Source organism: Chiloscyllium plagiosum, unplaced genomic scaffold (genome assembly GCF_037043375.1).
Source record: "Chiloscyllium plagiosum isolate Xiang-an unplaced genomic scaffold, Cpla_swu_hap1 HiC_scaffold_49, whole genome shotgun sequence".
Taxonomy (NCBI): domain Eukaryota; kingdom Metazoa; phylum Chordata; class Chondrichthyes; order Orectolobiformes; family Hemiscylliidae; genus Chiloscyllium; species Chiloscyllium plagiosum.
This window is the reverse complement of record NW_028270187.1, coordinates 9880859-9907234: the sequence shown is the minus strand read 5'-3', so window position 1 is coordinate 9907234 and position 26376 is coordinate 9880859. Positions and strand designations below refer to the sequence as shown.

At 42.1% G+C, this 26376-nt stretch overlaps 2 pseudogenes; one reads left to right on the top strand and one right to left on the bottom strand.

Moving 5' to 3' along the window:
• Positions 1-26376, bottom strand: part of LOC148135504 (uncharacterized) — a 303943-nt pseudogene that overhangs the window by 159632 nt on the left and 117935 nt on the right.
• The window catches only part of LOC148135505 (uncharacterized), a 75677-nt pseudogene continuing 66334 nt past the window's right edge, over positions 17034-26376 (top strand).

Here is a 26376-nt window from a genome sequence, read left to right as displayed (position 1 = left end):
AATTACGAGTGGTAACCCTCAAGGATCTGTTTTGGAGCCATTGCTGTTTGTCATTTTTTATAAATGATCTGGATGAGGGTGTGGATGGATGGATAAGTAAATTTGCGGATAATAGTAACGTCAGTGGAGTTGTGCTGAATGATATTGAAGTTTACAGAGGAACATAGACAGGCTGCAGAGCTGAGCTGAGAGGGAGAAAATAGAGTGCAATGTCGAACAGTGTGAGCTGATTCAGTTTGGAAGGAACATTAGGAATATAGAGTATTGGGCTAATGGTAAGATTCTTGGTAGTGTAAATGAGAAGGGATCTCGGTGTCCATGTACATAGACCCCTGAAAGTTGCCACCCAGGTTGATAGGGTTGTTAAGAAGGCATATGTGTTAGCTTTTATTGATAGAGAGATTGAGTTTCGGAGGTATGAGGTCATGTTGCAGCTGTAGAAAACTCCAATGCGGCCACAGTCCGAGTGTTGCATACAGTTCTGGTCACCGCATTACCAGAGGATGTGAAAGTGTTTAGAGGAGATGGATTAAGATATTGCCTAGTATCGAGGGAGCTTCTTATGAGGAAAGCTATGAGATTTGAGGCTGTTTTCTTCAGAGATAATAAGGTTGACGGGTGACTTCATTGAAACATGTAAGATAATCAGAGAGTTAAGTAGAGTGGACAGTGACAGTGAGAGCCTTTGTCCTCAGATGGTGATGGCTAGCACGAGGGGTCATAGCTTTAAATTGAGATGTGATAGATATAGGACAGCTCTCCGGCGTAGTTTCTTCCCTCAGGGAGTAGTAAGGTCGTGAAACACACTGCGTGCAACAGTAGTGGATTCGCCAGCTTTTATGGCATTTAAGTGGTCATTTGAAAAATATATGGTTGAAAATGGAATAATGTAGAATAACTAAGCTTCAGATTGGTTGCACAAGTCGGCGCAATGTCGAGGGTCGAAGTGCCCGTACTGCACTGTATTATTCTATGTTCTATGTACTGTGGGTCCAGTGTTATAGGCTCAAGCGCTGATTGGCCCCCTCCATTTACAGTACTTCAGGCTGTAGCTTCTGAATAGCGTCATCGTGTCCTGGTGTAATTGAAATCCAGATCGACTAAATCTGTATATACTAAAGCACCCTAGGAAAAAGTGATTAGGAATAGTCCGCATGCCTTTGTGACTGAGAGATCATGACTGTTAAACTTGTTAACGTTCTTTGATGAAGTGACCAGGAAGTTGAGGAGAGAAGTCCTGTAGACGTCGAGAAATATGCCGCTGGGAAAACACAGCAAGTGAGGCAGCATCTGAGGATCAGGAGAATCAATATTTTTCACATTCCCGATGAAAGGCATTAGACAAGAACATCAACTCTCCTGCTTCTCAGATGTTGCCTGACCGGTTGTGCTTTTCCAATACCACATTTTTCAAATCTGATCTCCCATATCTGCAAGCCTCACGTTTTCCTAGCCTGCAGATGTGGGAGATCAGATTTAAAAAGCGTGATATTGGAAAAAGCACAACCGATCAGGCAATATCCGAGGAGCAGGACAGTCGATGTTTGAATCTAATGCCCTTCATCATGAATGCCCGTAACATTGATTCTCCTGATCCTCAGATGCTGCCTCACCTGCTGTGCTTTCCCAGCGCCACATTCCTCGACGTCTACCGCCCCTCGCTCATCAACATTCCTGGTCACTTCATGAAAGAACGTTAACAAATTTGTCAGTCATTATCTCCCACTCACAAAGGCATGCTGACTATTCCTAATCAAACACTGTCTTTTCAAATGCATGCATATCTCATCTCAGCATCCTCTCACGTAACATAGCCACCAAATGTTAAGCTTAGTGGTCTATGGATCCCTGGCCACTTTTTTGCTGTCCATCTTGAATAATGGCATACAATTTGCTCCACCCAAGTCTTCGAGACCTCACCTGTGGTTAATGATGATTCAAAATTATCAGCTAGGATTCCCGCAAATTCTTCTCTAAGCTCTTGCAGTATTCTTGAATATATCTGATCAGAGTCGGAGATGGATCCCTGTTCAACATTCTCGTACATTCAATCTCCTCTATTGTGATATTGACTGTCCCCAAGATATCACCACTAACTTCCCCAAGTTCCAAGTTCTCCTGTCTTTCTCCATGGTGAACACAGAGGTAAAATATTCGTTGAGGACCTCGCTGTTGTGGATCTCCTGTGGTTCCACATATACATGTCCATTTTGGTTCTTGAGGGGTTGCCTGCTCTATCTAATTATTCATTTTAATTTAATATATTCAAAGTGCATCTTTGGATTCAACTTAATCTTCCCAGCCGAGACAATGTCGTGATACATTTTCACCCTTCTTATTTCCTTCTTCAGTAAACTCCTGTATCCCTTATATACTTAGAGGGATTCCCTACATTCGAGTTGCCTATACATGAGCCACATCTCCTCCTTTTTTCTGGTCAATATCTCTTGTCATCCAAGGCTCCCTATTCCTGCCAAAATTATCCATTACCATCACAGAAATATAAAGACCTTGAACTCTAGCTCTCTCACTTTTAAAGGCTTCCCACATGCCAAAGGTGCCTTTGCTTGCAAACAAGCCATTCCAGTCAAACCCTGCAATCTGTTGTCTAATTCCATCAAAAGTCACCTTGTCCCAGTTTAGAACTTGAACCTGTGGACTTGTTTTGTCCCCCTCCATACCTATTTAACAATTATTAGATCTGTGGTCAACGGTTTCAAAGTGCTCCCCCACTGTCTCCTCCGTCACCTGTCCTGCTCTATTCCCCAAGAGTAGGTCGGGTCGTGCCGCTTCCCACGTAGATTCCTCTATATGCTACTTGAGGAAACTTTCTTGCATGAATTTAACAGAGTCCACCCCACCTAAACCCTTAACTCTCTGGCACTGCCAGTCTATGTTAGGAAAATTAAAATCCCGTGCTATGATAATCCCAATGCTCCTGCAAGTTTCTCCGATCTCCCTGCATATTTGTTCCTCTAATTTCCATTGACTGTTTGAAGGCCTATAGTACAACCCCAATAACGTCACCACCCCCTTCTTCATGCTTGGCCCTACCGACAAACCTCGTTGGATGATCCTTCAGTTATTTCACCTCTGATTACTGCTGCAATACGCACATTAATGACAAATGCAACTACCCCTCCCACCACCTCTGTCCCGACTAAAGCCCCTGTTCCTCCCTTAGTCATATTTCTATAATGGCTATAAGATCCCATTTCACTATACCCATGCCCTGATTTCATTCCCTTACCTGACAACCCTATTGCATTAAAATATATGTAATTTAATTCGATAAGCACTCCTTGTTCACTGTCATGTTCCAGCCTGACCTGTCTCTCCAACTTATTATGTCTAATTACTGTATCTCCTTCCAGCCTTGTAATTGCCTCCCTGATGTTGATGATCCCATCCCCACCTCCATCCCACTAATCGACTTTAAACCCTCTCATGTTGCACTCACAAAGCTGGCCATCAGTATATTGGTACTTCTCCAGTTCAGTTGCAACACGTCCCGCTTGAACAGGTCACCTCTCTCCTCGCAAAAAATAACACTAGTCTAAAAATCCAAATTCCTGCTTCTGCACCAATCTTTAGCCATGGATTTATCTGCCATATCTTTCTATTTTACCCTCATGATCTCGTAGCACTGGAAGTAATCATGACATTATCACCGTTGAGGTCCTGGTTTTTAACTTTTCTCCTTCATAGCTCTCTATAATCACTTCGCAGGACATCATCCCTATTTCTAATTATGTCATTTGTGCCAATGTTCACAATGATTTCTGGCTGCTCAACCTCCCCCTTGAGACCGTTCTGCAGCTGCTCTGAGACAGGCTGCACCGTGGCACCTGTGGCACATCATCCTAGATTCGCATTTGCCTTCAGAGAATCTCCAGTCTGTCCCTATAAATATCGAGCCTCCTGTCTCATGAGACCCTCTTTTACCTTTACCCTTGCCCGCTGTGCCCAAACACACTTGTATTGCCACTGACCTGCCTCCTACTGGATTCCCCTTAATGGCCATTCCCCTCCCAACAATCTTCAAACTTGAATACTTGTTTTCGAGGAGATTGGCCACAGAGGATTCCTGCACTCTCTGTCTACTCCCTTTGCCTTTCCCCTTGGTCACTCAGCTACTCTCTGCCTGGAACATGACAGGGATCATGGAATGTTGCATTAAATCGAATTTATTGTAATACAAGAGGACCGAGGAGTTAAGTCTGATGAAGTCACGGCGTGGATAGGCAGAGTTATTACACGTATATGGCTAAGAGAGAGATTTGGGTTTAACCTCCTCACTAAAGCTCTTATCTATGATGAGCTCAGCGTTCCGAATGATCTTGACAGAATCCAGCTCCCGAACACAATATCCCAGGAGCTGCAAATGTGTTGTACTTCCCATACGTGTAGTCATCAAGAACAACATCTATGAGCTCACACATCCTGTAGAGAGAACATGCAATGGTCCTAACTGCAATCTTATCTGCCATAAGACTAAAGAGGAAACTTAACAAGTGATTATCTGAGCATACCTGTACTATTTGCTTAGCTGCTGCTCTTCGAATCTTCTTAAGCCAAAACCTTACTACCCACTCTGCTACCAACAAATTTTGCAATAATACATCTCACCATCCCTTCATATTTAGGTTTGGTTCGAGAAGGTGTGTGACACTGCAGTGATGCAATGCTTCATTGATAAGCTCTCCTCACACCAGGCCGATTACAACATGCACTTCAGTGCAGGTCACTGCTCGGTCTTGGAGCGCGTCTTGCTGACGTCTTCCTTCTGGTTGTGATTACTGCGCTGATGCAAATTGTCACCCAAACAGCCAATCCGTGTTGTCGCCGTCCTCTGTTGGACCTTTCTGTCTATTAGTACTGCATTTATGAATTCCTTGAATCAGTCGATTTTATTAGAACTGTGCCTCACTCCAGAGCGAGCGGGTTTGAAGTTCTTGTGAATACAGGGATAGTGAAAAAAGTGTTGGTCCTTTTAAACATAGGACCAACAGTATGGCCATCCGCTCTCTGAGTCTGTTTTTCCTTTCAATTAGTTTATATTTATGCTGATAATCCTCCATTCAACTTTGCTGCATTTTTCCTGTAAACGTTGTTAAAAAAATATGTCTCTCTCATTTTGAAGATAATTAATGATTCAGCCTCAACAGTTATCAGAATTTTCTACAATTGTTTCAATGCCACTGATATGAGATAAGATGGCCTTTAATCCCGTGTTTTATTTCTAGCGCTCAGGGTAAAATGTGAACCTACATGAGATGTTGGCCTGTCCTATCACACTTCCTCTGTGGACTGAGACAAAATAAAAAAAAAGGTTCAGAGCCAGTAATTTCCTCCCTCATCTTCCACATCCGCCTATGATATAGCTTATCCAAATCTGGGCAATTGTCCACTCTTGATGCCGCATAAACTTCCAATTCGTCTCAGCTTCTGTATGAGTCTGCCCTGAATCCAATAACTGCTTCTCCAAAATGAAGACCGATATGAAGTGCAAGTTTAACATATTCTCTGACTCTGTGCACAGGTTACCTTCTTGATCCCTAATAGTTCCCATTCTTCCTCGCGTTATCCTCTCCCCCTTAATCTTGCTAATCAGAGCCGTTGATGTTCTATCACACCCCCTTTTTGCCTCTTCTACTTATTTTCTTAAGTTTAGCCCTACACTTCCTATACTCAACTAGGACCTCCATTGACCTGCTCACTTCATACCTGCGTTCAGCTCCTCTTTCATTTCTTTTTATCCGTTCTGAATAATTGTATACGTTCAAGGTTTTCCTAAACTTCATCTTCGGCCTAACGTGTTGGGCTGACACTCCCATCAATTACATTTTGAGCATGGGACCACTGCCCCTTCCGCCCCAACCTGTTCAGCTACAGTTTTACCCAGAAGTAAATGTACATTGGCCAGATCCTTAAATGTTTTAATAAAATCTGCCTCCCCAATTCAAAAACTACGTATTTTAAGACTTTTTCGTCTTTTCCTTGACAACCTTAAAACACATGATGTTACGTTTACTGGTCCAAAAATGCTCTCCAAATCCAGCCTAGAACACCTGACCGGCTTCGATCTCACAATGAGACCCAGTATTGTACCGCCTCATGTTGTATCTTCTACATGTTGACATAAGAAGCGCTCTGGAGTAAATGTCAAGACACCTACATCGACTTTAAAAATCATCACTGCCACACTGAGTTAAAATTCCTAAATATAATTACCCTATTATTATATTTACACACCCCATTGAATTGCTTCTATACCTGCTCCTGTATTTACTTTTATCTAGGGGTTAATAATATAGCTCAACAATATGTCTGTCATCGTTTTTTACACTATTGTCTAACAACAAAGCCTCATTTGAAGACTCTCCAAGTTATCGTCCCACCTTACTGCAGCAACGGACTCGTTAATTAATAATGATATGCAGGCGTCAGTGTTGGACTGGGGTGGACAAAATTAAAAATCACGAACACCAGGTTACAGTCCAATAGGTTATTTCCAAACACTAACTTTCGGATCACTGCTTCTTCATTTGCTCTTATATACATGTATCAGGTTCCTGCATCAAACTTCCCTGCTTCAGAGCAAATCCAGCGTGTCTTCACATTTACCAGTTTTAACTATCATTGGATATTGCTCTGGCTATCTGAACAACCCGTTTATATCCTCCTGTCACCTAACACTTTCCTCCTCTCTGTGAACTACATAGCTAGTTGTTGTGTCGTCCACAAAACTAATTATCGTACCTCCCCACCCCCCATTTAATTGCCATAATTTACGAATGTTGCACACAAACCTTTATATCCTTCCAGTTCTCCAGATATTATTGGCTGAGGAAGAATTCAGAATTCCATTTCCTCTTATTTTATTGAATTCCACTATCTGTCTTGGCGGGTTTCGAATCTGGGTTCTGAGTCATTACATAGTTCCATGAATTAATGCTATAGTGGTAATACTGCTGGAGACTATCACCTCCACCCCAAAATTCAACTACTGGCAACAGCAGTGTTGCTGTTAGCGTGACTGAGGTACTGAAAAGTGTGCAGTTACTTTGTCAACTAAATCGATTGAGAACTGTTAATATTTCAGATCACTGGGACTGTGCAGAAATGTAACGGGTTAACAGCCAGGAAAAGAAACTGAGGATAGGAATGCATCTTCAACGCTGAGTGGGTGTACCATGTATACATGGATTTGAGTTGCTCCTGTCATTGCAAAGCCAGTGGAAGTTCTGTGGATGGAATTCTTGGGTTTGTGTTGTTTGCTGCTGCATTCATTCAGGGAGATCTCAAGGTCTGATGAACCCCCTCTGCAAGAAGTATACATACGGTCTGCTACATGGCTTCGAAACTGGAGCAGAAGTTGAACAGAAGGAAAATTGTGTAAGAAGAGAGGAGTAGGACACGGCAGAGTACTCGCTGGGATTTCCAGGAATATTTTCCAATATTGTACTTATTCCAGGTATAAAATGTGATTTCTGTTTGATTGAACAATGGAAAATTCACAGAGTTGTGCTCCCTCCGTCAGCATAACCTGAAGTGTCACTCAGGCTACGAAGAAATCTCGTTTGATTCCAGGCAGGAGAGGGTGACACATAGATCATGTGTCAAAGTTTAGTCCTCTGATGAATCACGAGGTGACACACAGGTGAATACGTTGATTCTGTCGACAAAGAGGACGGAACAGAAACCTTCTTGAAATATTAGGGAACTAGGGGACCGGATCAATTGATGAACTGCATGAAATTAGAATTATTAAAGCGGAAGTACTCGGAAAAAAATCATTGTATTGAAGAGTTGTAAGTCAGTGTACCAAATGAGTGCTGAATTTAAAAGCTACGGAGATACAGATAGATGATTCAGCTAGCTGGATAGTTTTATTAGGAGCGATATAGACACGATGGGGCCTTCTGTACCGTAAATTCATATGATTCTATGAGACACATCCCTGTCTATTGAGGGAGATCAAAGTTATTCAAATCTCTTTAGATTCATGAAATGATCCTGCAGACTATGAAGTAGCTATTGTGACCGCAAATATTTCAAACAGGATGAAGAGGGAAAACAAAAGGCCAAATAATGTATAGCATGACGTCAGTTGTGAGGAAAATATTAATACTTTTTTTTTGCAAGAAATGAGTTCCAACACCTCTGCTAAATAAATTAAACACTGTTTATGACGCAGCGGCGAACTTCCTGTTAATTAAACCAAAGATTCAGAAAAACTCATCTTGTCTCATCGTCTGTTAAAATATGAGTGACAGAAAACTGTCAAATTTCATCATTTAAAGAAAATAATACCAACTTATTTTTTAACTTTAAATGTGAACATTAAACAACAACTATTCAGAACTCTAACGCCCCTTTCTCTATACCGCTTATTACCCACCTCCAACTCGATATCAATATATTGTTCCAATAAAACACTTATTCACATTACATAAACTTAATTTCAAAACCACACAGCGTCAGTCATCATCAGTGCCTGCCTTCTTCCGGTTGAAAATTTCCCTGGGTCGTCTTCTTTCTTTTTCCTGTGGAAATGTTTCATATGAAAATGTACTTTTGATAGAGAGCGTTTTAATGTCTTGGGGCTTTCTTGCTGTCTGTCAATGGCAATTGCTCTGTCTGATTTTCATAATGCCAACCTTTGTTCTGTCCACAACATCAGATTGTCTCATCGTTCGATGTTGGCAAAAGGATAAATTCAAAACCGATTGTGTTTTAGTATCCTGGTTCATAATTTAAATTGATTGGTTAAACTCGAACTGTTGTCAAAACAGCAACCAACTTAGGCATCCACTTCAGAGCAAAATGTTATATGTTTTCAATTTTCCTATACTCTGAGACTGCTTTTGTAAGCTGTCAGTGCGGAACAGCATTCACTCTCTCTGAAAGATACAGTATATGCCTTCAATTTCTTAACACATGCTTGCCTCGGGATCTGCTAAAAGAGTGAATGAGAGAAAACGCTTGGTTTCCAAAGTTTGTAGAAATATAATATATGATTTTCCTAACTCTAATAGTGAACACTAAGCAAAATGTGAGGACAGCAGATGCTGGAGATCAGAGTCGAGAGGGTGGTGCTGGAAAAGCACAGCAGATTAGGCAGTATTCGAGGAGCAGGACAATTGACGTTTCAGGCATGACCCCTTCATCTGGAACGAGGCTTGTGGGTCGGGGCTGAGAGATAAATGAGAGTGGGCGGAGTTGGAGGAGGTAGCTATGAAAGCGATGGGTTGATGAAGGTGAAGGAGAAGGTGATACGCCAGAGATGGCAGTGATGGACGTGACCAGAGGGAGGTGCTGAGTTGGAGGCTTGGGACTGGGATAATGTGGGGTGAGGGTAAATGAGGAAGCTTTTAAAATCCACATTTACCTCGTGTGGAAATATATTCATTTCACAAAACTGATATTCTACTCCACCAACCTCTGCATCCTCCGCCACTTGCGCCACAACCAAATGGTCCACACCACCAGAGATATATTTACCTCCCTACCCCTACCAATGTCATGAAAAGATGATTCCCCCCCGGACGCTCTCGTCAGGTCCACACACCCTACCAGCCAACAGCTCATTCCTGGCACATTTCCCAGTCACCGCAGCAAGTGTAGAAACTGCGCTCACACCACTCCCCTCACTCCAATTCAAGTCCCCAATGAATCCTTCCACATCAGCAGGAATTCACCTGTACCTCTACTAATGTCATCTACTGCATCCGTTGCATCCGGTGTTGTCTCCTCTGCATCAGGGAAGCAGGACACCTTCTTGTGGATCATTTTAGTGAATATCTCTGGGGCACCCGCACCCACCAACCTCACCGCCCCATGGATGAACCCTTCAACTTCCCCTCCAACTCCATCAAGGACAGCTCGGTCCTGGACCTTCTCCATCGCCAAACCGTTACCAACCGACGCCTGGAGGAGGAACGACTCATGTTCCACCTTCGGACCCTGCAACCACACGGGATAAATGTCGATTTCAACAGCTTCTTCATTTCCCCTTCTCCCACATTTTCCCAGTTCCAAGCCTCCAACTCGGAACCACCCTCCGGACCCATCCATTATTGCCCCCTCTTAACTGGCACCTTCTCCCTCACCTTCATCCATCTATCGCATTCCTAGCTACCTCCATACCCATTAGGGCTAATGCCCGAAACGTCGATTCTCCTGATCCTCCGATGTTACCTGACCTGCTGTGCTTTTCCAGCACCACACTCCAGACAGTGAACACTAAGCAAAGTTATTTGAAAATTCTGATCTTTTTTTTTCTTGCCTAATCATTTTCTCATCCTACTCTATTAAAATGCTGCTGCAATAACATAATTGCGAAACACAAAATGGATTTAATCTCTCAAAGTTCGAGCATCTTCCTCCCTGTCTTCCGAATCTGCTATCTTCCACTTGCCCTTCGAACTCTGCTGTTTCCTTCTGTCCTTCTGATTCTACTGTCTTCACCCTGTGCTGCCGCCTTACTTTCTATTGCGCGTATTTTTAGCTTTAAATTGGCTTGGTATCTCTTAAAAAGACGGTGCCTTCTGATATTTTTATATGAGAGTTTTAAGGGTTACATACGCTCTCATGTTCGATGGGCAGCTGGCTCTGGGCAATATCCAACATGCCCTTCATTTTTGTAATTTCACAAGATTTGTTACCTCTCATTGGTCAGATGTTGTCAATGCAATCAATTTCAAATTCCATTGGTTTTTGGTATTCTGGGAATAATTTGATTTAATTGGCAAAACTCAAATCCAGTTGCTTAATGTTAAAACCTAACCCCAACCTGATTGTTACACAATATCAATGGTATAGTGGTGATGCGGTCAGTTTGACACGATTATTTTGTCCTTGGGTTTTTTTCAAGAGCGGTAATCAAGGCAGACGTGCCCAAATGTCTCAGAAAAAAGCTCAATTGAGCAATGGCAGGGGAGTGTCAATTCTCACATTTCAGATTATTTCTTGTTTGGATTACTTGTAGCAGAGAAGCTGCTCATAGCAGGCACAGAAACTGATGCAGTGGCAATCGGGTCCATGTGGCACAGTGGCTCAGTGGTTAACACTGCTACATCACAGCACCAGAGACCCAGCTTCAGGTGATTGGTTGTGTGGAGTTTACACATTCTCCCCGTGTCTGCATACGTTTACTGCCACGCCAAAAAGATGCACACATTAGATAAGTTAGCCATGCTAAACTGTCCGCAGTGTTCCGGGATGTATCAGTTAGGTGCATTAGTCTGATGAAATGTAGGGTAATGGTTCTGGGTAGGATACTCTTCAGAGGGTCACTGTAGGAATACTAACCCTAATTCGATCTTCCGGACCCTTTTTTCGAAAAGGTAACTAAAAGATTTGATAAGGCTAGGACAATGGATGATCTCAATACAGACATTATTAAGACATTTGACAACGTACCACAAGTAGATTAGTCGGAAAGGTTAGGTTGCATGAGGTCCAGGAAGAGCTAACTAATTGGATTTAACATTGGGTCGATAGTAGGAGGCAGAGGGTGGTGGGGGAAGGTTGTTTCTCAAACTGCAGGCCTATAACTAGTGCCACAGATCTCGCCGTTGGGAGTCTTGTTGTTGGCTATTTACATAAATTGAGTGTACAAAGCATGAGAAGTACCATAAGACTATAAGACAGTAGGAGCAGAAATTACGCCATTCAGACCTTTGACTCTGCTCCATGATTCGATCATGGCTGATAGATTTCTTCACCCCATTCTCTCGGCTTTCTCCCTTTAACCCTCAATTCCTTGATACTCAAAAACCTGTCCGTCTCAGTTTTACACATACTCAAGTTACTGGCCAGCACAGCCTCCAGTGCAATGAATTCCAGAGATTAACCACTCACTAGCTGGAGAAGTTTCTCCTTATCTCCCTTCTAAAAGGTATTTCCTTACTCTAAGGCTGTGCCTTCGTGTTCTACTCTCTCCTGCCAATGGAAACACCTTCCTAACATCCATTCTGTCCAGGCCATTCAGTATTCTGCAAGTTTCAATTAGATTCACCCTCCCCACCCATCCTTACAAACTCAATTGAGTCTCGTCCCAGAGTCCGCAAATATTCCTCATCTGTTAAGAGTTTCATCCTGGGATCGTTCCCGTGAACCTATTCTGCATAATTTCCAAGGCCCAGACATCGTTTATGAGATTATGGGTCTCAAAACTGCGCAAAATGCTCCAAATACTCCAAAACAGGTTATTACGTTTACAGATGATACAAAACTGGCGTGGGGGGGGGGGGGGGGGGGGTATAATTGATAGCAAAGAAGGCTTACAGAAATTACAGAGCGATTTTGAACTGAGGATTGGCAAATGCAATTCAATACAGATAAGTGTGAGGTTTTACACTTTGAAAGTTAAACCAATGTAGGGCTTATCCAGTAAATTGTAATATCCTGAGATGTGTTATAGAACAGAGTGACCTAAGAATACAAGTACATAGTTAATTGAAAGCGGTGTCACATGTCAACAGAGTGGTGAACAAGACATTTAACATGATGTCCTTCATCGGTAGAGGCATTGAGTATAGGTTTTGGGGCGCGATGTTACAATTGCATTAATCGCTGGTGTGGATGCACTTGGAAAATTGTGTACAGCCTTGACCAACCCGTTAAAGGAAAGATATAGTTAAACTGGAAAGAAGATTTAGGAGGGTATTGCAGGGACTAGTAGACCTGAGTTATAGGGAGAGGTTGGTGAAGATACGACTTTATTTCTTGGAACATAGAAGAATGAAGGGTGACATTATTGTGATGTATAAAAACATGAGAGACAAAGATAGGATGGATATCTATAGTTTTTTCCCCCAGCGATGTGAGATTGAAAACTAGAGGGCACAGGTTTACGGGGAGATGAGGCAGACACATCAGCAATATTTATCAAATATTTGGATAGGTACATGGATGGGTTTCGAGGGACATGGACAAAATGCGGGTAATTTGAACTAACTGTTCACACCGTGGTCAGGATGACCGTTTGTGCCATAGGGCACGGTTCCATGCTGAATCACTCTATGATTGTCCATTTAAGTTGTTTGCTGTTGTTTTATACTTCTGTCACAGTACAAAAATCCCACTACCTACATTATATACTGGGTCTGATGCAAGTTTGCACTGTAACGTCACCTGTCTGTATCCTTTTGCAGACTTTCTACCTCCACTTGGCATGTTATTGAATGACTGTCATGGCGGATGAGTTCACTGAGCCCCAATCTAGTGAATCCCTTCATTCAAAAACATTGATATTGATTGTAATTAGTTGATGATGTTACATTGTTCCCTGAGGCTCTTCACTAAGTTACAGATTTCCAAACTGAAAATCAACAGTTTTCCTCTGCTGTGTGTTTCCTGATAGTTAACCAGGGTTTCCCTGTTGCTGTGTAGTAGCTTAGAAAGTTTGCATTGCCTCATCCTGTGCTGTGTAATGTCCTCAAGTGACTGAATAACGTCATCCTTTTTCTATGTGGCTCTTGTGAAGGGCAGAAATAACCTTCTCCTGTCTCATTGTAACGACCTGACTGGCAAAATGACATCTTCCTCTCCTTCTGTAACAGCGCTGAGTGAAAGAACAACACGAGTTAGAAGCAGTTGTGTGTCATTCCATCCTTTGAGCCTGTTGTATAAATCGAAATGCTCATTGTTGATGTGAATGTGGCTGAACACCGCTTTCCTGTCTGTTTTATTTGTTCATCAACGCTCTCTGGAACCCAACCTTGAATGTTGTTACAACCCAGTCCTCATTGCATCTACAGATTGAGAACACCACAAATTGCACGGTGCTAAAGATAAAGGGTAATCTTTCTCTCAGTCTGAAATTGGTATGACTTATTCTCAAAATGTTTCCCCTCACCACGCTTTTAATACAAGGACACAATTACGAAGACATAGAGGCAATTCAATTCCTCAAATGCGTACACATTTCCGTTAACTCTCTTCAAATTCAAATACTTACCAAATTTGCCCTGCACTGAACGGGCAGAAAGACATTTCCAGACACCACAGGATTGTAAGAGCATAAGAAATTCGATCCGAATTTGGCCATTTGGACATCACGTCTGCTGTGCTGTTTAATCAGAGTTTAAAAAAAAAACTCACACAACACCAAGTCATAGCTCAACAGCCTAAGTGGAAGCACTAGCTTTCGGAGCGCTGCTCCTTAATCAGGTAGTTGTGGATTATAAGAATTAAGACAGAATTTATAGCAAACGTTTCCAATGTGATGCAACTGAAAAAATATATTGAAAAAGACCCGGATTGTTTGTTAACTCTCTCATCTGTTAGAATGACATGCTGGTTTCAATTCTTTCAAATGTAAATCGCAAAACCTTTTTAGAAATTAAATTGTCAAGTGAAATTTAACAATTGATGTCATGTTGGCCCAGCTAATGTATTGAAAGCGTGAGCTACCCGGTGTGAGACTGTCTGTGCCGCAATGGTAAGACTGATTCTAATCTAAAAAAGCGGATTTACATAACCTTGCATGGATTCATGCAGTTTTGAGCAAACTGAAATGTACAGATTCACCCCACTTAAATGCATATGTGTGCATACGGGTATGTGTGTGTGGGGGGTTGGGTAGAAGGGTTGTTAGGGGGGTCTGTGAGAGTATGTGCGTGTGAGTATAAAGGAGAATAGGTGTGTGACAGTGTGCGTATGTGACTGTGCTAATGTGTCTGTGAGCGTATGAAAGAGGGTCTGCGTGAATGTGTTTGTAGGAGTGTGTGTATAAGTGTGTGTGTGTGTATATGTAGAAGTTAGTGTGTGTGTGTGTAGGATTGTCTACGTGTTTAACCATGATTGAAATAATTCTCAAAACCATTTTCCAGCCTTCTCCAAATGACTATTGATCCCCTTATGAATTAAAAATGTATCGATCTCTGTCATAAAGATTTGCTGTGTCTGTCTGTGTATGGATGTGCTATGTGTTTCTGTTTGCGTGCTTTTCTTTTATATTTGATTATTTATTATCACGTGTATTTAATATAAAATACAATGAAAAGTACATACGGTTGCCATGCACAGGCACCATTCACATTTACTTAGAATGCAAAAATAAACGTAAAAACGGTCCAACATTTCCTTCTCTGCTCTACATTCTCATTAGAGGCTACACCAGCCACGCCATGTCATCACCACAGTGCCACTCTGGGCTACGCTCACCCATGCCATGCCATCGCCAGGGACTCTCTCCAGGCTATGCCAACGCATTCCATGTCACTGTCAGAGGCCTAGTTCAGGTTACGCCAACCCACACGATACTGCAGCCAGTGGCCCATCCCGTGCTACACCAGCCCGCGCCAAGCTGAAGCCATGGGTCCATTCCAGCCTTCACAAGCCTCCCTACTCTGTAGCCACACTGCCTCTGAAGACACAGCCACTGCTCAAAACCCCATTGAAGCTGCTTCCTACAACGACCTCTCTTTATTAGGGAATTTTGAGGAAGAAGGGAAAGACAGAAAAAAGAAAAACACAGAAAATCAGACACATTAGACATGCCTGTGTGCGTGTCCAGACCTGTATGCGTTTGTTTATGGATGTATTGTGTCTATTGATGTACTTATCTGCGTGTGTGGGTATCTCTGCCTGCAACTTTTTGAAACTTTTGGAGGAAGTCCATTGCATTTGGGACCAAAGGCTACCCCTGCCTGACGCCCCTGTCTCTCCCTGTTAATTCTGGATTAGTGGTGCTGGAAGAGCACAGCAGTTCAGGCAGCATCCGAGGAGCAGTAAAATCGACGTTTCGGGCAAAAGCCTTTCATCAGGAATACAGGCATATAGTCTGAAGTTTGGAGAGATAAGTGAGAGGAGGGTGGGGGGTTTCCTCCTCTCCCTGTTGATGTTGAGTCATACAATATCTCCCTCTGCTCGCTTGCACGCAGCACTGCACAAGTTTTCATTTTTGAAAATACATCAAAGAATGCTTTTGAATGCACAGAACGTTTTCACCCAACACCTAGCGATATTGTTCCTGAGATATTACCAATGTCGTGTCTGTTTCAGGACTTTTCAATCCTTTCTCAGTTTGATGTTTAAGCTCGAATTGAAAAACAGTGCAAGTGAAAGAACGTGCGATACAACTCATTTTATCTCCTTACAAAATCGTTCATTTAGCGCTGCTTGAATGAAGTTGCAGTGAATATACACTTTGTACATTCCGTGTCACGAACAATGTTCAAAGCTAAATCATTTCCACATTGCAAAGGCTGCCATAAATTTTCCACATGAACATTTTCCGTGCTGAGGGCGCCTTTGTGCAATTGCAGTCCTCCATTTATCGGCCTTCTGTGTGTGCGTGTGTGTCTTTGTCTGCATGTGTGCGTGTGTCTGTGATTCTGTGTGTCTCCGTCTGTGTCTGTGTGTAGGTTTGTAAATGTAAGTGTGTCTGTGTGTGTATGTTTGTGAGTGTGAGTGTGTCTGTGTGTATATGAGTGTGAGTGTGTCTGCGGGTGTGTGTTTGTGTGTGTGTGTGATGGTGCTGTCAGTTTGGATGCTGCTGTGAGCTGCCTCCCTCCCTCTCTCCCTCCTAGACTGAATGCTTGACGGTTTACACTCTCCACCACGGTCGATGTGGTAGGATGTGAAGGGCAGTCGTTAGGTGGGAGATTGCCTCACTTTAAAAACCACAGAGTCTGTCAGACACATCACACACACACAGATAGAGGCTAACACAAGCACTAAAGTATGAACAGTAATTCTTTGTTGGTTACGTTAAGCACCTGGATTTGAGATATGCTGAAGAAAGGAAGAAAATGGGGAACCTATGATAACCACCTTAGCATGAATTACAAACATTTCCACTTTCTTCGCAGTTGTTTATCAAAAAAGGTATTACCTCTCAGTGTCAATTATAAACCATCAATCAACAACCTATATGCTCAAGAGACAGCCAAACAGAATGGCCACAAGATGATACAAGTTCCATAACAATTGCACATAACATACTTCACAGATGCAGAGGAAACTACGTACCATAAGTCGTTAAATTTAAATTTAACCAATCTGCAGTGGACTGCGACATGCCATCGGAAATAGCCATCGGACCGAACAGAATCACATATAAGAAAAGAACCGCGCTACAAGAAAAAAATCTAGCCACACAAACCCACGGTAAGTAAGACAAACTAATAGACAACTTGGTGAGAAACATATCAAAGAGACAACTATCAGACACGTAGAAAGCAGCACTAGTGACTCAATTGAAACTGCAAGGACGCAAGAAAGACCGACTTCCAAGGAGCGTGGGAATGTACTCTGAAAGCAAACAAAGTAAATGATGAAACAGAAGCAGACCATCAAGCAAACCATGGTAGCCACACTGTCAACAAGAAGATCAACGAACACATTGAATATAAACAACAGTAAAGCCCTCCAAGAGCTAAGAAAGTACACGAACATAGTAATAATGCCAGCCGACAGAGGCCGAATGACAGTGGTAATCGACAGAAGAGACGACATGCAAAAGCTGAGAAACTGCACAAAGACACCGACACGTACCAACAGAGGGAGTCCGAACCGAAACCAATCATAGCTATCAGATTTAACACAGGACCTAACCAAGAACCCCCACAGACAAGCCAAGCAACTTCTGAATTGGTTTCAACACCTCATTGGCGGAGATCACGTTCCATAGACTCATCACTGGAATTTCTGGACAACATCAGGAACACGAATATCGACAAAGGTGAGGTGATGGTCTCACTTGACATTGCAGCACTTTTTAATTCAATTGAGATAACTTTAGCTAAAGAAACTATAGCAAGGCTCTTGGATAATCAGAACAGCAAACCGAACATGAACCCATAAAAAAATAGCATTGTAAAACTACTTAACCCATGTCATGACACACTCTATATTCAATGACCAGGTATATGAGCAAATCAATGTGACGTCTATGGTTTCACTCATCTTGGGTTAATAGCTGAAGCAGTAATGCAAACACTCGAACAGATAACCCTCCCGCAGATGAAACGCAAGCCATTGGTCAGGAACCTGGATGTTGTGATAAGCAAAAGCGCTGATATTGAGAATACACCACAGAATATCAACAGCATTTTCACTGGAATCAGATTTACCAGACAGGAGGAGAGCAACCAATTCCTATACCTAGATGAAATGGCTACAAGGAATGATAAATGTGCAACAAAAGTGCACGGAAAGTCCACAGATATTGATCAGACCCGAAATCACAACAGAACCAGCCAAACACCCACAAGAGGAGCTGCATTAAGACAATGTTCAAGAGAGAAACAAAACACTGCAACATCCCTGAGTTGTGAAGAGAGGAAGAATAACAAAGATATAAACTCTTTGCTAAAACTACATAACATCCACAGCTTCGTCAGTCGATGCCTAACGGACAAGGAACATCAAGAAAACAAGACAACACCCAACACACGGGCTGCTTTTCCATTTACTAAAATCATTTCTGAACTGACGAGACTGCTCTGAACACTAGGGATCTTCACAGCATACAACCCGATAGTCATACTCAGACAGTGGCTCACCAGGTTAAAGCATCCGATACCCAACATGTTACAAAATTCCATGCAGCGAGTGCACTAAGCACTGTATAGGACTAAAGGCCGATAGCTAGCGATCCGTATCTATGAGTACCAACGAGCAAACAATCAGCACGACCAACTCTCCCTGATATCCACATATACATATACAGTAAGAACCACGATGAAGGGTTCCTTCCCGAAAGGTCGATCTTCCTGTTCCTCTGATGGTCCCTGAACTGTTGTGCTTTTCCAGCACCAGTCAAATGTTGACTTTAATCTCCAGTGTCTGCAGTCCCCAATTTCGCCTAGTAAGAACTGTGAGTTTACCTAAGACAACACGACGATACTAGGACAGGCCGAACAAAGAAGAGCAAGGCAATTCCTGGAAGCATGGTACTCATCCTTGACTCCATCAATAATCACATTAACCTAGATCCTAGAAACAAACCGCTGCAATGGAAAACCAGAGCAGGCACCAACCGGAACCAGTACCAAATCAATTCAAAGTGGAACAGTACAGCAGTGCTTCACAGGAGGTAACACAGCATTATTGAAGATGTTCATAGTGCTGATATAGGTTAGGGAGGGAGCGAATGGCGAGGTGTCTGGAGTGAGTCAGTGTTTAATCCAGTCGGTGCTATTAGTGTGGGTACAAAGGAGGTGTAGAGAGAGAGAGAGAGAGAGAGAGAAAGAGGGTAAGCGAGAGAGAGAGAGAGAGAAATGTCTGCATGCAGTAGTGAGAATGGTAGACTATGAGCCGTGTTCGGGGATAGGTGCTGTAACAGACATACAGTGAGTGTGAGGGAGAAAGTGAATACAGTGAGACTTATTGTGACAGAGTTGGGAGGTTATCAGTGCTTTTCTTGAATTTCTGGACACGTCTTCAGACTGCAGACACTCGACTGAACTGGGTGGTGAGCTCAAACCATGATCATGCTTAGGAAAAAGAATTACAGGGCAGCTGCAAACTAAGAAAGATAATTCATGTGCCCATTTGTCTTTTAAAGATGGCACCAATGCCAGCGATCACGGAATATTGAGAGATATCCGGGCGATGGTGAGTACGTCTAGCCATGATATCGGGGAGAATCTGGCTGACATTGAATGAGAGGGACACCTTGGGGTGGGGTAGGTTATTTATGCATTGAGATAGAAACTATGGTACCAAGAAACTAGCTCAGCTGCGTGCAGACGATCCCTCTGTCACATTCAATGAAAACGACACTGACACAAATTATTGTTAACTTCAGCCCAATGAGTCAAAGACTCTGCTGACCCCATTACCAGGTTCAAAGCTGCAGAACAAGTCTTCATCCTCTGAACTCACACCAATATCCCGTTCACCCACAATTCCTGGAAATAATTTCCCTGGTTTCAAGATGTTGTCCAAATGTCTTCATTTCAGCCTTCAGAAACCTGTGAATACATCCTTCCAAAACACTGTCTCTCAGTCTCCCCTTCTCTATCTGTATGCCAAGCTCCCTCCCATTTGTTGCAATTTAAACTGATTTCCCCGACATCTCTTTCTTGAAGTGATTTTCACACCAACAGCAACCCTTGTCATCACACAATGCAGATATGAAGCTTTGTGAAGATTTGTAGCTCAGGTTGAGGTTTAGGGTGTAGGTTTGTGGGGTTTCTGGGGTTTGTGGTGATGTCATTTCCTGTTCGTTTTCTGAGGGGTTGATATCAACCCCATCCAGGACAAATATATAAATGGAAAGCAGGAGACAACAGCTTCGCTTCACTTGGAGGTCACCACTGATGATGTTACCTAGTCAGGTAATGAAACGTCTGGATATCAAACCTACAGCTCAGCGAGCAAAGCTACATCATAGATATGAAGCTGCAAATGGATGGGAGCTGCACAGCACATCCTGTTCACTGGTGTGTTCTACATAAGTCTACATGCTGGAAACAGAATTACTCCAAGTAGACATATCAATTCACTGGTGGGGTCAACGCAGCTCCCCTTGCTGACAGACATCTCATCCATGTTTATATCCTGCTGTACCCTGCAAATTATTCCACTCTGGACAGATTGCCCATCTATATTGAGCAATATTGAGCATAGTGCTCTATGCTGAACAGGCATCTTATTCCGGTTTACAGTTTCTGGGCTTTTCTGTGAAGTGGATTGAATTTGAACTATAATTAACCATTTCAGCTGATCATGCAGCACACTTAATTTATGTTGTCATTCTTGTGATTACATCCTCGAAACTCTCCCTCCAGCTATTCTGCTGTCTCTGTCAAGCCCTACGATTCTGCAGCTTGTCGATTAAGTCATCATCCAATTCTAATACAAATATCACTCTGTACCTTACCTCGCCCTTTGGTGTTGATTTCTCTGGATAATTAAGTTCCATCGTTATGAAGCTCAGGAGCAAAGGACAAAAATGTGTACTTCGCGCTCTCCTTCACATCGTGGTGTGTTGCAAGTTGGACAGGGGAGTTCCAGAAACTTCGTGACATATCTTTTGAACTTGGTCTCTACCTGTTCATTGAAAGCCTGCGTTTGCCCCTCTCAGCTGATCGAGTAGCCAGTAACATGAAAACTACTTTGAGAATTATTTTAAAAGACTGGCACCTAACTTGTCGAATAGGGGCTTTTGACTGACGAACTGTTATCCATTGATTTCAGCTGTCCTTTTGCAGACTCTTCATCTTCTCGTGATGATTTAGTTTCCTTCTCGGGTCTGCATATAATCGACAAACTTAGTTCCAATAAATCTGTTCCACTTATACAAATCTTTTACGGGGCAGGAAATAGTTTAGGACCAGCACTGGTCACTGTGAGAGTCCACCTGGTTACGGTCTGTCAAACTGTTTAGGACTGATGTATCCCGAGTGCCTACGACCTGTTTGATAACCAGTCACCCCCCATTCCTGTGTAGCATATTAGAAAGGCAAATAAAGAACGAAGAACATCAGCCAGGAATTCAGTCCCTCGTACCTTCTCCACTACTGAATACAATCATGGCTGATGTCATCTCAGCCTCAGTTCCACCTTCCTGACCACGCTCCATAATGCTTAATTTACTCAATGTAGCAGCAGCCAGTGCAATCTGGGATAGTTGCCACCTACGTGGATAGGATTGTTAACAAAGCATTTGGTGTTTTGACTTTATTTAACAGGAGGATCGAGTTTAAGAGACGCGAGGTTTTGCTACAGCTCTACAAGTCCCTAGTGAGACCACACTTGGAATATTGTGTCCAGTTCTGGTCGTCCTACTATAGGTAAGATACAGAGGCTTTAGAGAGAGTGTACAGAAAGTTTACCAGGATGCTGCCTGGACTGGGGGTGGGGGTGTTGCCTTATGAAGAAAGGTTGAATGAGCTCGGACTTCTCTCACTGGACAGAAGAAGGAATAGAGGAGACCAGATAGAGGCATACAAGATAATAAGAGGAATAGATAGATTCAATATCCGGGACGATTGACTGGTATGAGGTGTCATAGTTTTACGATATTAGGAGAAATGTATACTGGAGACGTCAGAGGTAGCTTCTTTACGCAGAGAGTTGCGAATGCATGGAATGCGTTGCCAGCTGAGGGTGTTGGAAGCAGGGTCATTAGGGACATTTAAGCGACTGCTGGACATGCACATGGTGAGCAGTGAGTTGAGGGGTGCCTAGGTTGTTATTATATTTTAAGTTTGGATTAAACCTCGGCACAACATCATGGACCAAAGGGCCTGTTCAATGTTGTACTTTTCTATGTTCTGTCATGAATTTCATAGATTTACAATCCTTTGGAAGAAGTAAATTCTCCTCACTGCTGTTTTTAATATTCTCCGTCTTATCCTAAAACTATGATCTCTTGTAGATTGAACTGCATGAGGAAATATCCATTCTACGTCTACATTGCCAATCAGCTTTAGCATCTTACAGACCTCAAATAGATCTCCTGTTATTCTTCTAAACTCCAGAGAATATAGGCTTGAAGTGCTCAACCTCTTTTCATAAGACCAACTCCTCATCTCCAGAATCAATTTCCTGAATCACTTCGGTATTGCCTCCAATGCAAGTACATTCCTCCTGCAGTCAGGGCAACAAAACTGTTCACAGTACCCCAGTTGCGATCTCACTAATACCTTGTAGATTTGCAACAACATTTCCCTATTTTATACTCTACTCGTTTACTAATAAACGCTGAAATTGAACTTGCCTTTTATATTACCTGCTGTATCTGCATGTGATTTTTTTTTCTGATAAGGACGAGGACACCCAAATTCCTCCACACGTGAGAACTCTGAAGTATCTCTGCATTTACATAATAAATTGCCTTTTGTTCAGACATGGTGGTGAGCCTTTTTGTCAATTAAGCCAAATACCCAGAAAAGTTCACCTCGGCTTGTAATCTGGGAAAACATGAGTGACATAGAACTAATGAAAACTGCCCCTTTTTCTTAACTGCTATTTATCTTCCTCCACCTCGATAACAATATACTCTTCTAATAAAAAAATTAAAATCACATCAACTTAAATCCAAAAACACACAGGGGCTGTCGTCTCTGGTGTCCATCTTTCGGCTGAACATCGACCTGTCGTATTCTGTCATTTACTGCTAAGATGTTGCATATGAAAAAGGCACCTCTGAGAGAGTGTGTTTTGAATGGCAGTACCTCTCAATGGCAGTTACTCTCTGACTGACTTTCAAAATGTCTGGGTCTTTTTTACACACCAAACATCGGACTGTCTGATTGCTTCGAGTTTGGCAAAGAATATACATTCAGACTCGATTGACTTTAGTATTCTGGGGCATAATTTGAACTGATTGGTACGATTCGGATTTTTGTCAAAACAACCCCAGGCATCTAGTTCACAGCCAAATGTTACATATTTTCGATTTTCCTATACACTCTGAGAATGCGAGCTAGATATCAGAAAGCTGCTTGTTAGCTCTCAGTGCAAAGCAACATTCAATCTCTCTTAACGATACAGTACACACTTTCAATTTCATAACGGGTTCTATTCCTCTGGTGAAAATCTTTAACCTCATACTTATCCACGTGAAATTTTAACTGCCAAAATGTTGGCCAATTCATCTAATCTGTTCATGTCAATTTTCTTTTTCTTTAGTTGCATCCTCATTGATTCAACTTGCTTTTCCACCCGTTTTACTTTCATCTGAAAATTTGGCTGAACCTTTTTTACCCCTCATCCAAGTAATGCAATTCATGGCAAATAGTCGGCCCTGTTGTCTGAACTCTATGGCATCCACAAAGTTGACAGACATAAAACTACACACCTATTCCATCTCTCTGTATTTTGTTGGTTCACCACGTCTATCCAAATGAATAAGTTCATCCCAAACACATGTGGCCTTACTTTACAGCTTAACCTTCTGTGTGATATTTTATTGAATGCCTTCTAGAGGTCCACGTGCATTGCATCTCCAATATCCCCATTATGTACTTTGCTTGTCACATCCTTAAAGAACTCGAAAAAATAAATTCTGCATAAAACCACGCTGAATGTGATTGCTTGTGGATGGATTTTGCAAATCTCACGTTATTAATTCATTGATAATGGATTGTAGCAACTACCCTGAACTCCAAACCGTTTGTCCATTACGTTTCATTTCCTAGTGAAGCTTGTTATTCTAAGTCCTTCCCTTTCTATAACTTCTACGTTCCTGACAATTCCTGTAGAGGAAGGACAAGGCAATAAAAGATCTACTCCGATACTGTGTAAGATGATGAGTGGCTGAAGGATGTCATTCTGTTCCTGGTTTGCAGACTCGATGGGTTGAATGTCTGCATGATGTGCCTACATTATAATCTCCATGGCCGGTATGTTGAGTAAGAGACTCGAGATCTGCTTATCCTCATCAGGATGATGCATCGGAGGCTTGAGGGTTAATGGAATCTTCCTGTTGCTGTTAACAGATAGATCGACTAAGGGTTCTTCTCATACACCTCCATAACAGGCTGGAGATACTAACCAGTCTCCTCCTGCATCATTGAAATGGGATTGAGGGAGTGATCGGTCTATTCCTGTTCCCATCCAACACACACATGGCTGATTTACCTCTTTCTTGCCCATAAAACATCTCAAATATATTGGTGAATTATATATATATATATATATATATATATCTCGCTTGAATCTACCATTAATATTCCAAGAGCCCACGTCACTCAGAGACTACAGAATCTTATAAGATGGTGCTTAGAAACAGCTAAGATAAGCAAACATTGATGGGATTTGTACATCAAAATGAAAACTGAATTAAAAAATGTTGGGCATATTATAAAACAGAAAATTAGATATACGAGTTTGTGGGTTCTGCAGTAATAATGGATTGCTTGGAGTTTCACCTAAACTGTGTTAACCCAAATGCTGGGAATACGTTATTTCATGTTGAGCCCTGAGCTCGAGGTCAGGCTGTTTGAGAATTGGTGTTGTGTGATTGGAGGAGCTCATGTAAACGTTGCTAAAAAGGAGATTTTGGGAACTGTGATAATAATATATTGAATTTTATATGATGTCAGAATACAAAACCGATTTTTAAAAAAAAGATACTTTCATAAACGTCATGTCATGCAAGCCATGAAGGCATGAGAAGCAAGTTGGCTTCAGTGAATTGGAAAATTATATGAAAAGCATTTAATAGAAGACAGGCATTGGTTTTTGTTTAAGTAAACACTTTAACATGTACAATACATATATTCCCACTATAGTGCAAACAACAAAAAGATGTGGTGAGTGAACGATGGTTAACAAAAAAAAGTTAACGATCAAGGGAAGCGGCTCAGAAAAAAAAGGTGTCAGATATTGCGACCCAGCAAAGGGGGATCAATGAACTGACAAGGAAATCAACAATTACAAGAATGCAAACTAACAGTGAATATAACGACGAACAAACGCTTATGTCTATACTTGAAAGGGAAGTGAAGGAAAGGGCAAGTGTGGAATGGTGAATATCCAGTCAGGGTACTTTTTTTTCCTTGCAGAGATCTGAAAAATAAAAAAAAAGAAACTACAATTGCCTCCATGCTTGTCTTGGTAGAGGCAAGTTTTTTAATGGGGGAAACTCAATCTATGTTCTCTTGAGATTCAAAGAATGCGCGGTGATTGCAGTGAAACTCAGAAAATTCACACAGAGGGACTGACTAACACAAGGGCATGGAGAAGTTCAAGCAGGCAGGTTTAGGATGAATCTCAAGGCATTCTACACGAATATCAAACATAACAGAACAACCAGGGAACAATTAAGGACCGTGAGAAAATAAGAGGGAAATCTCTGTGTGAAGCTAGAGAACAATGATAGACAGATACATGCAAGGTTCACATCTATTTTACTTGGGAGAAGGAGGATGCAGATACAAAATTCGAGAAGATACAATGTGAAGCTGTTGAGCAGATTGATATAAGATGCAAGCAGGGATTGGAGGCTTCAGTTATTATAAAATTCTACCGCTAGGTCTGGATGAGTTGTATTACAAGCTGCTGTTGGAGACGGGACGGGGGTGGGGGGTGGGGGGGAAGACACTGACCCAAATGGTTAAGTAGATCGCAGGAGAATCTGGCCAAAGCACTGGAGAACAGCTATTCTGTTCTGACATTACAGCAAAGGTGGTGGAGATAGACAAGGGATCTATAGACCAATGAGGATCAGATCTGTGTTAGGGAACGTATGGGAGAAAATAGGGAAGGAGATAATTGATCGCCATTTAGGGACTATCAGGGGTATTCAGCATGACTCTATCAGAGGGAATTCATGCCTGACGAATTTCAGTATTTTTTTCTTGAAGATTTTACTAAAAAAGTAAAATCTCATGATATTAAGGGCAACTTGTCAAGTTGCATTTAAAATGGTCTCAGTGGCAGGAGACAGAGAGTGGTTGTAGA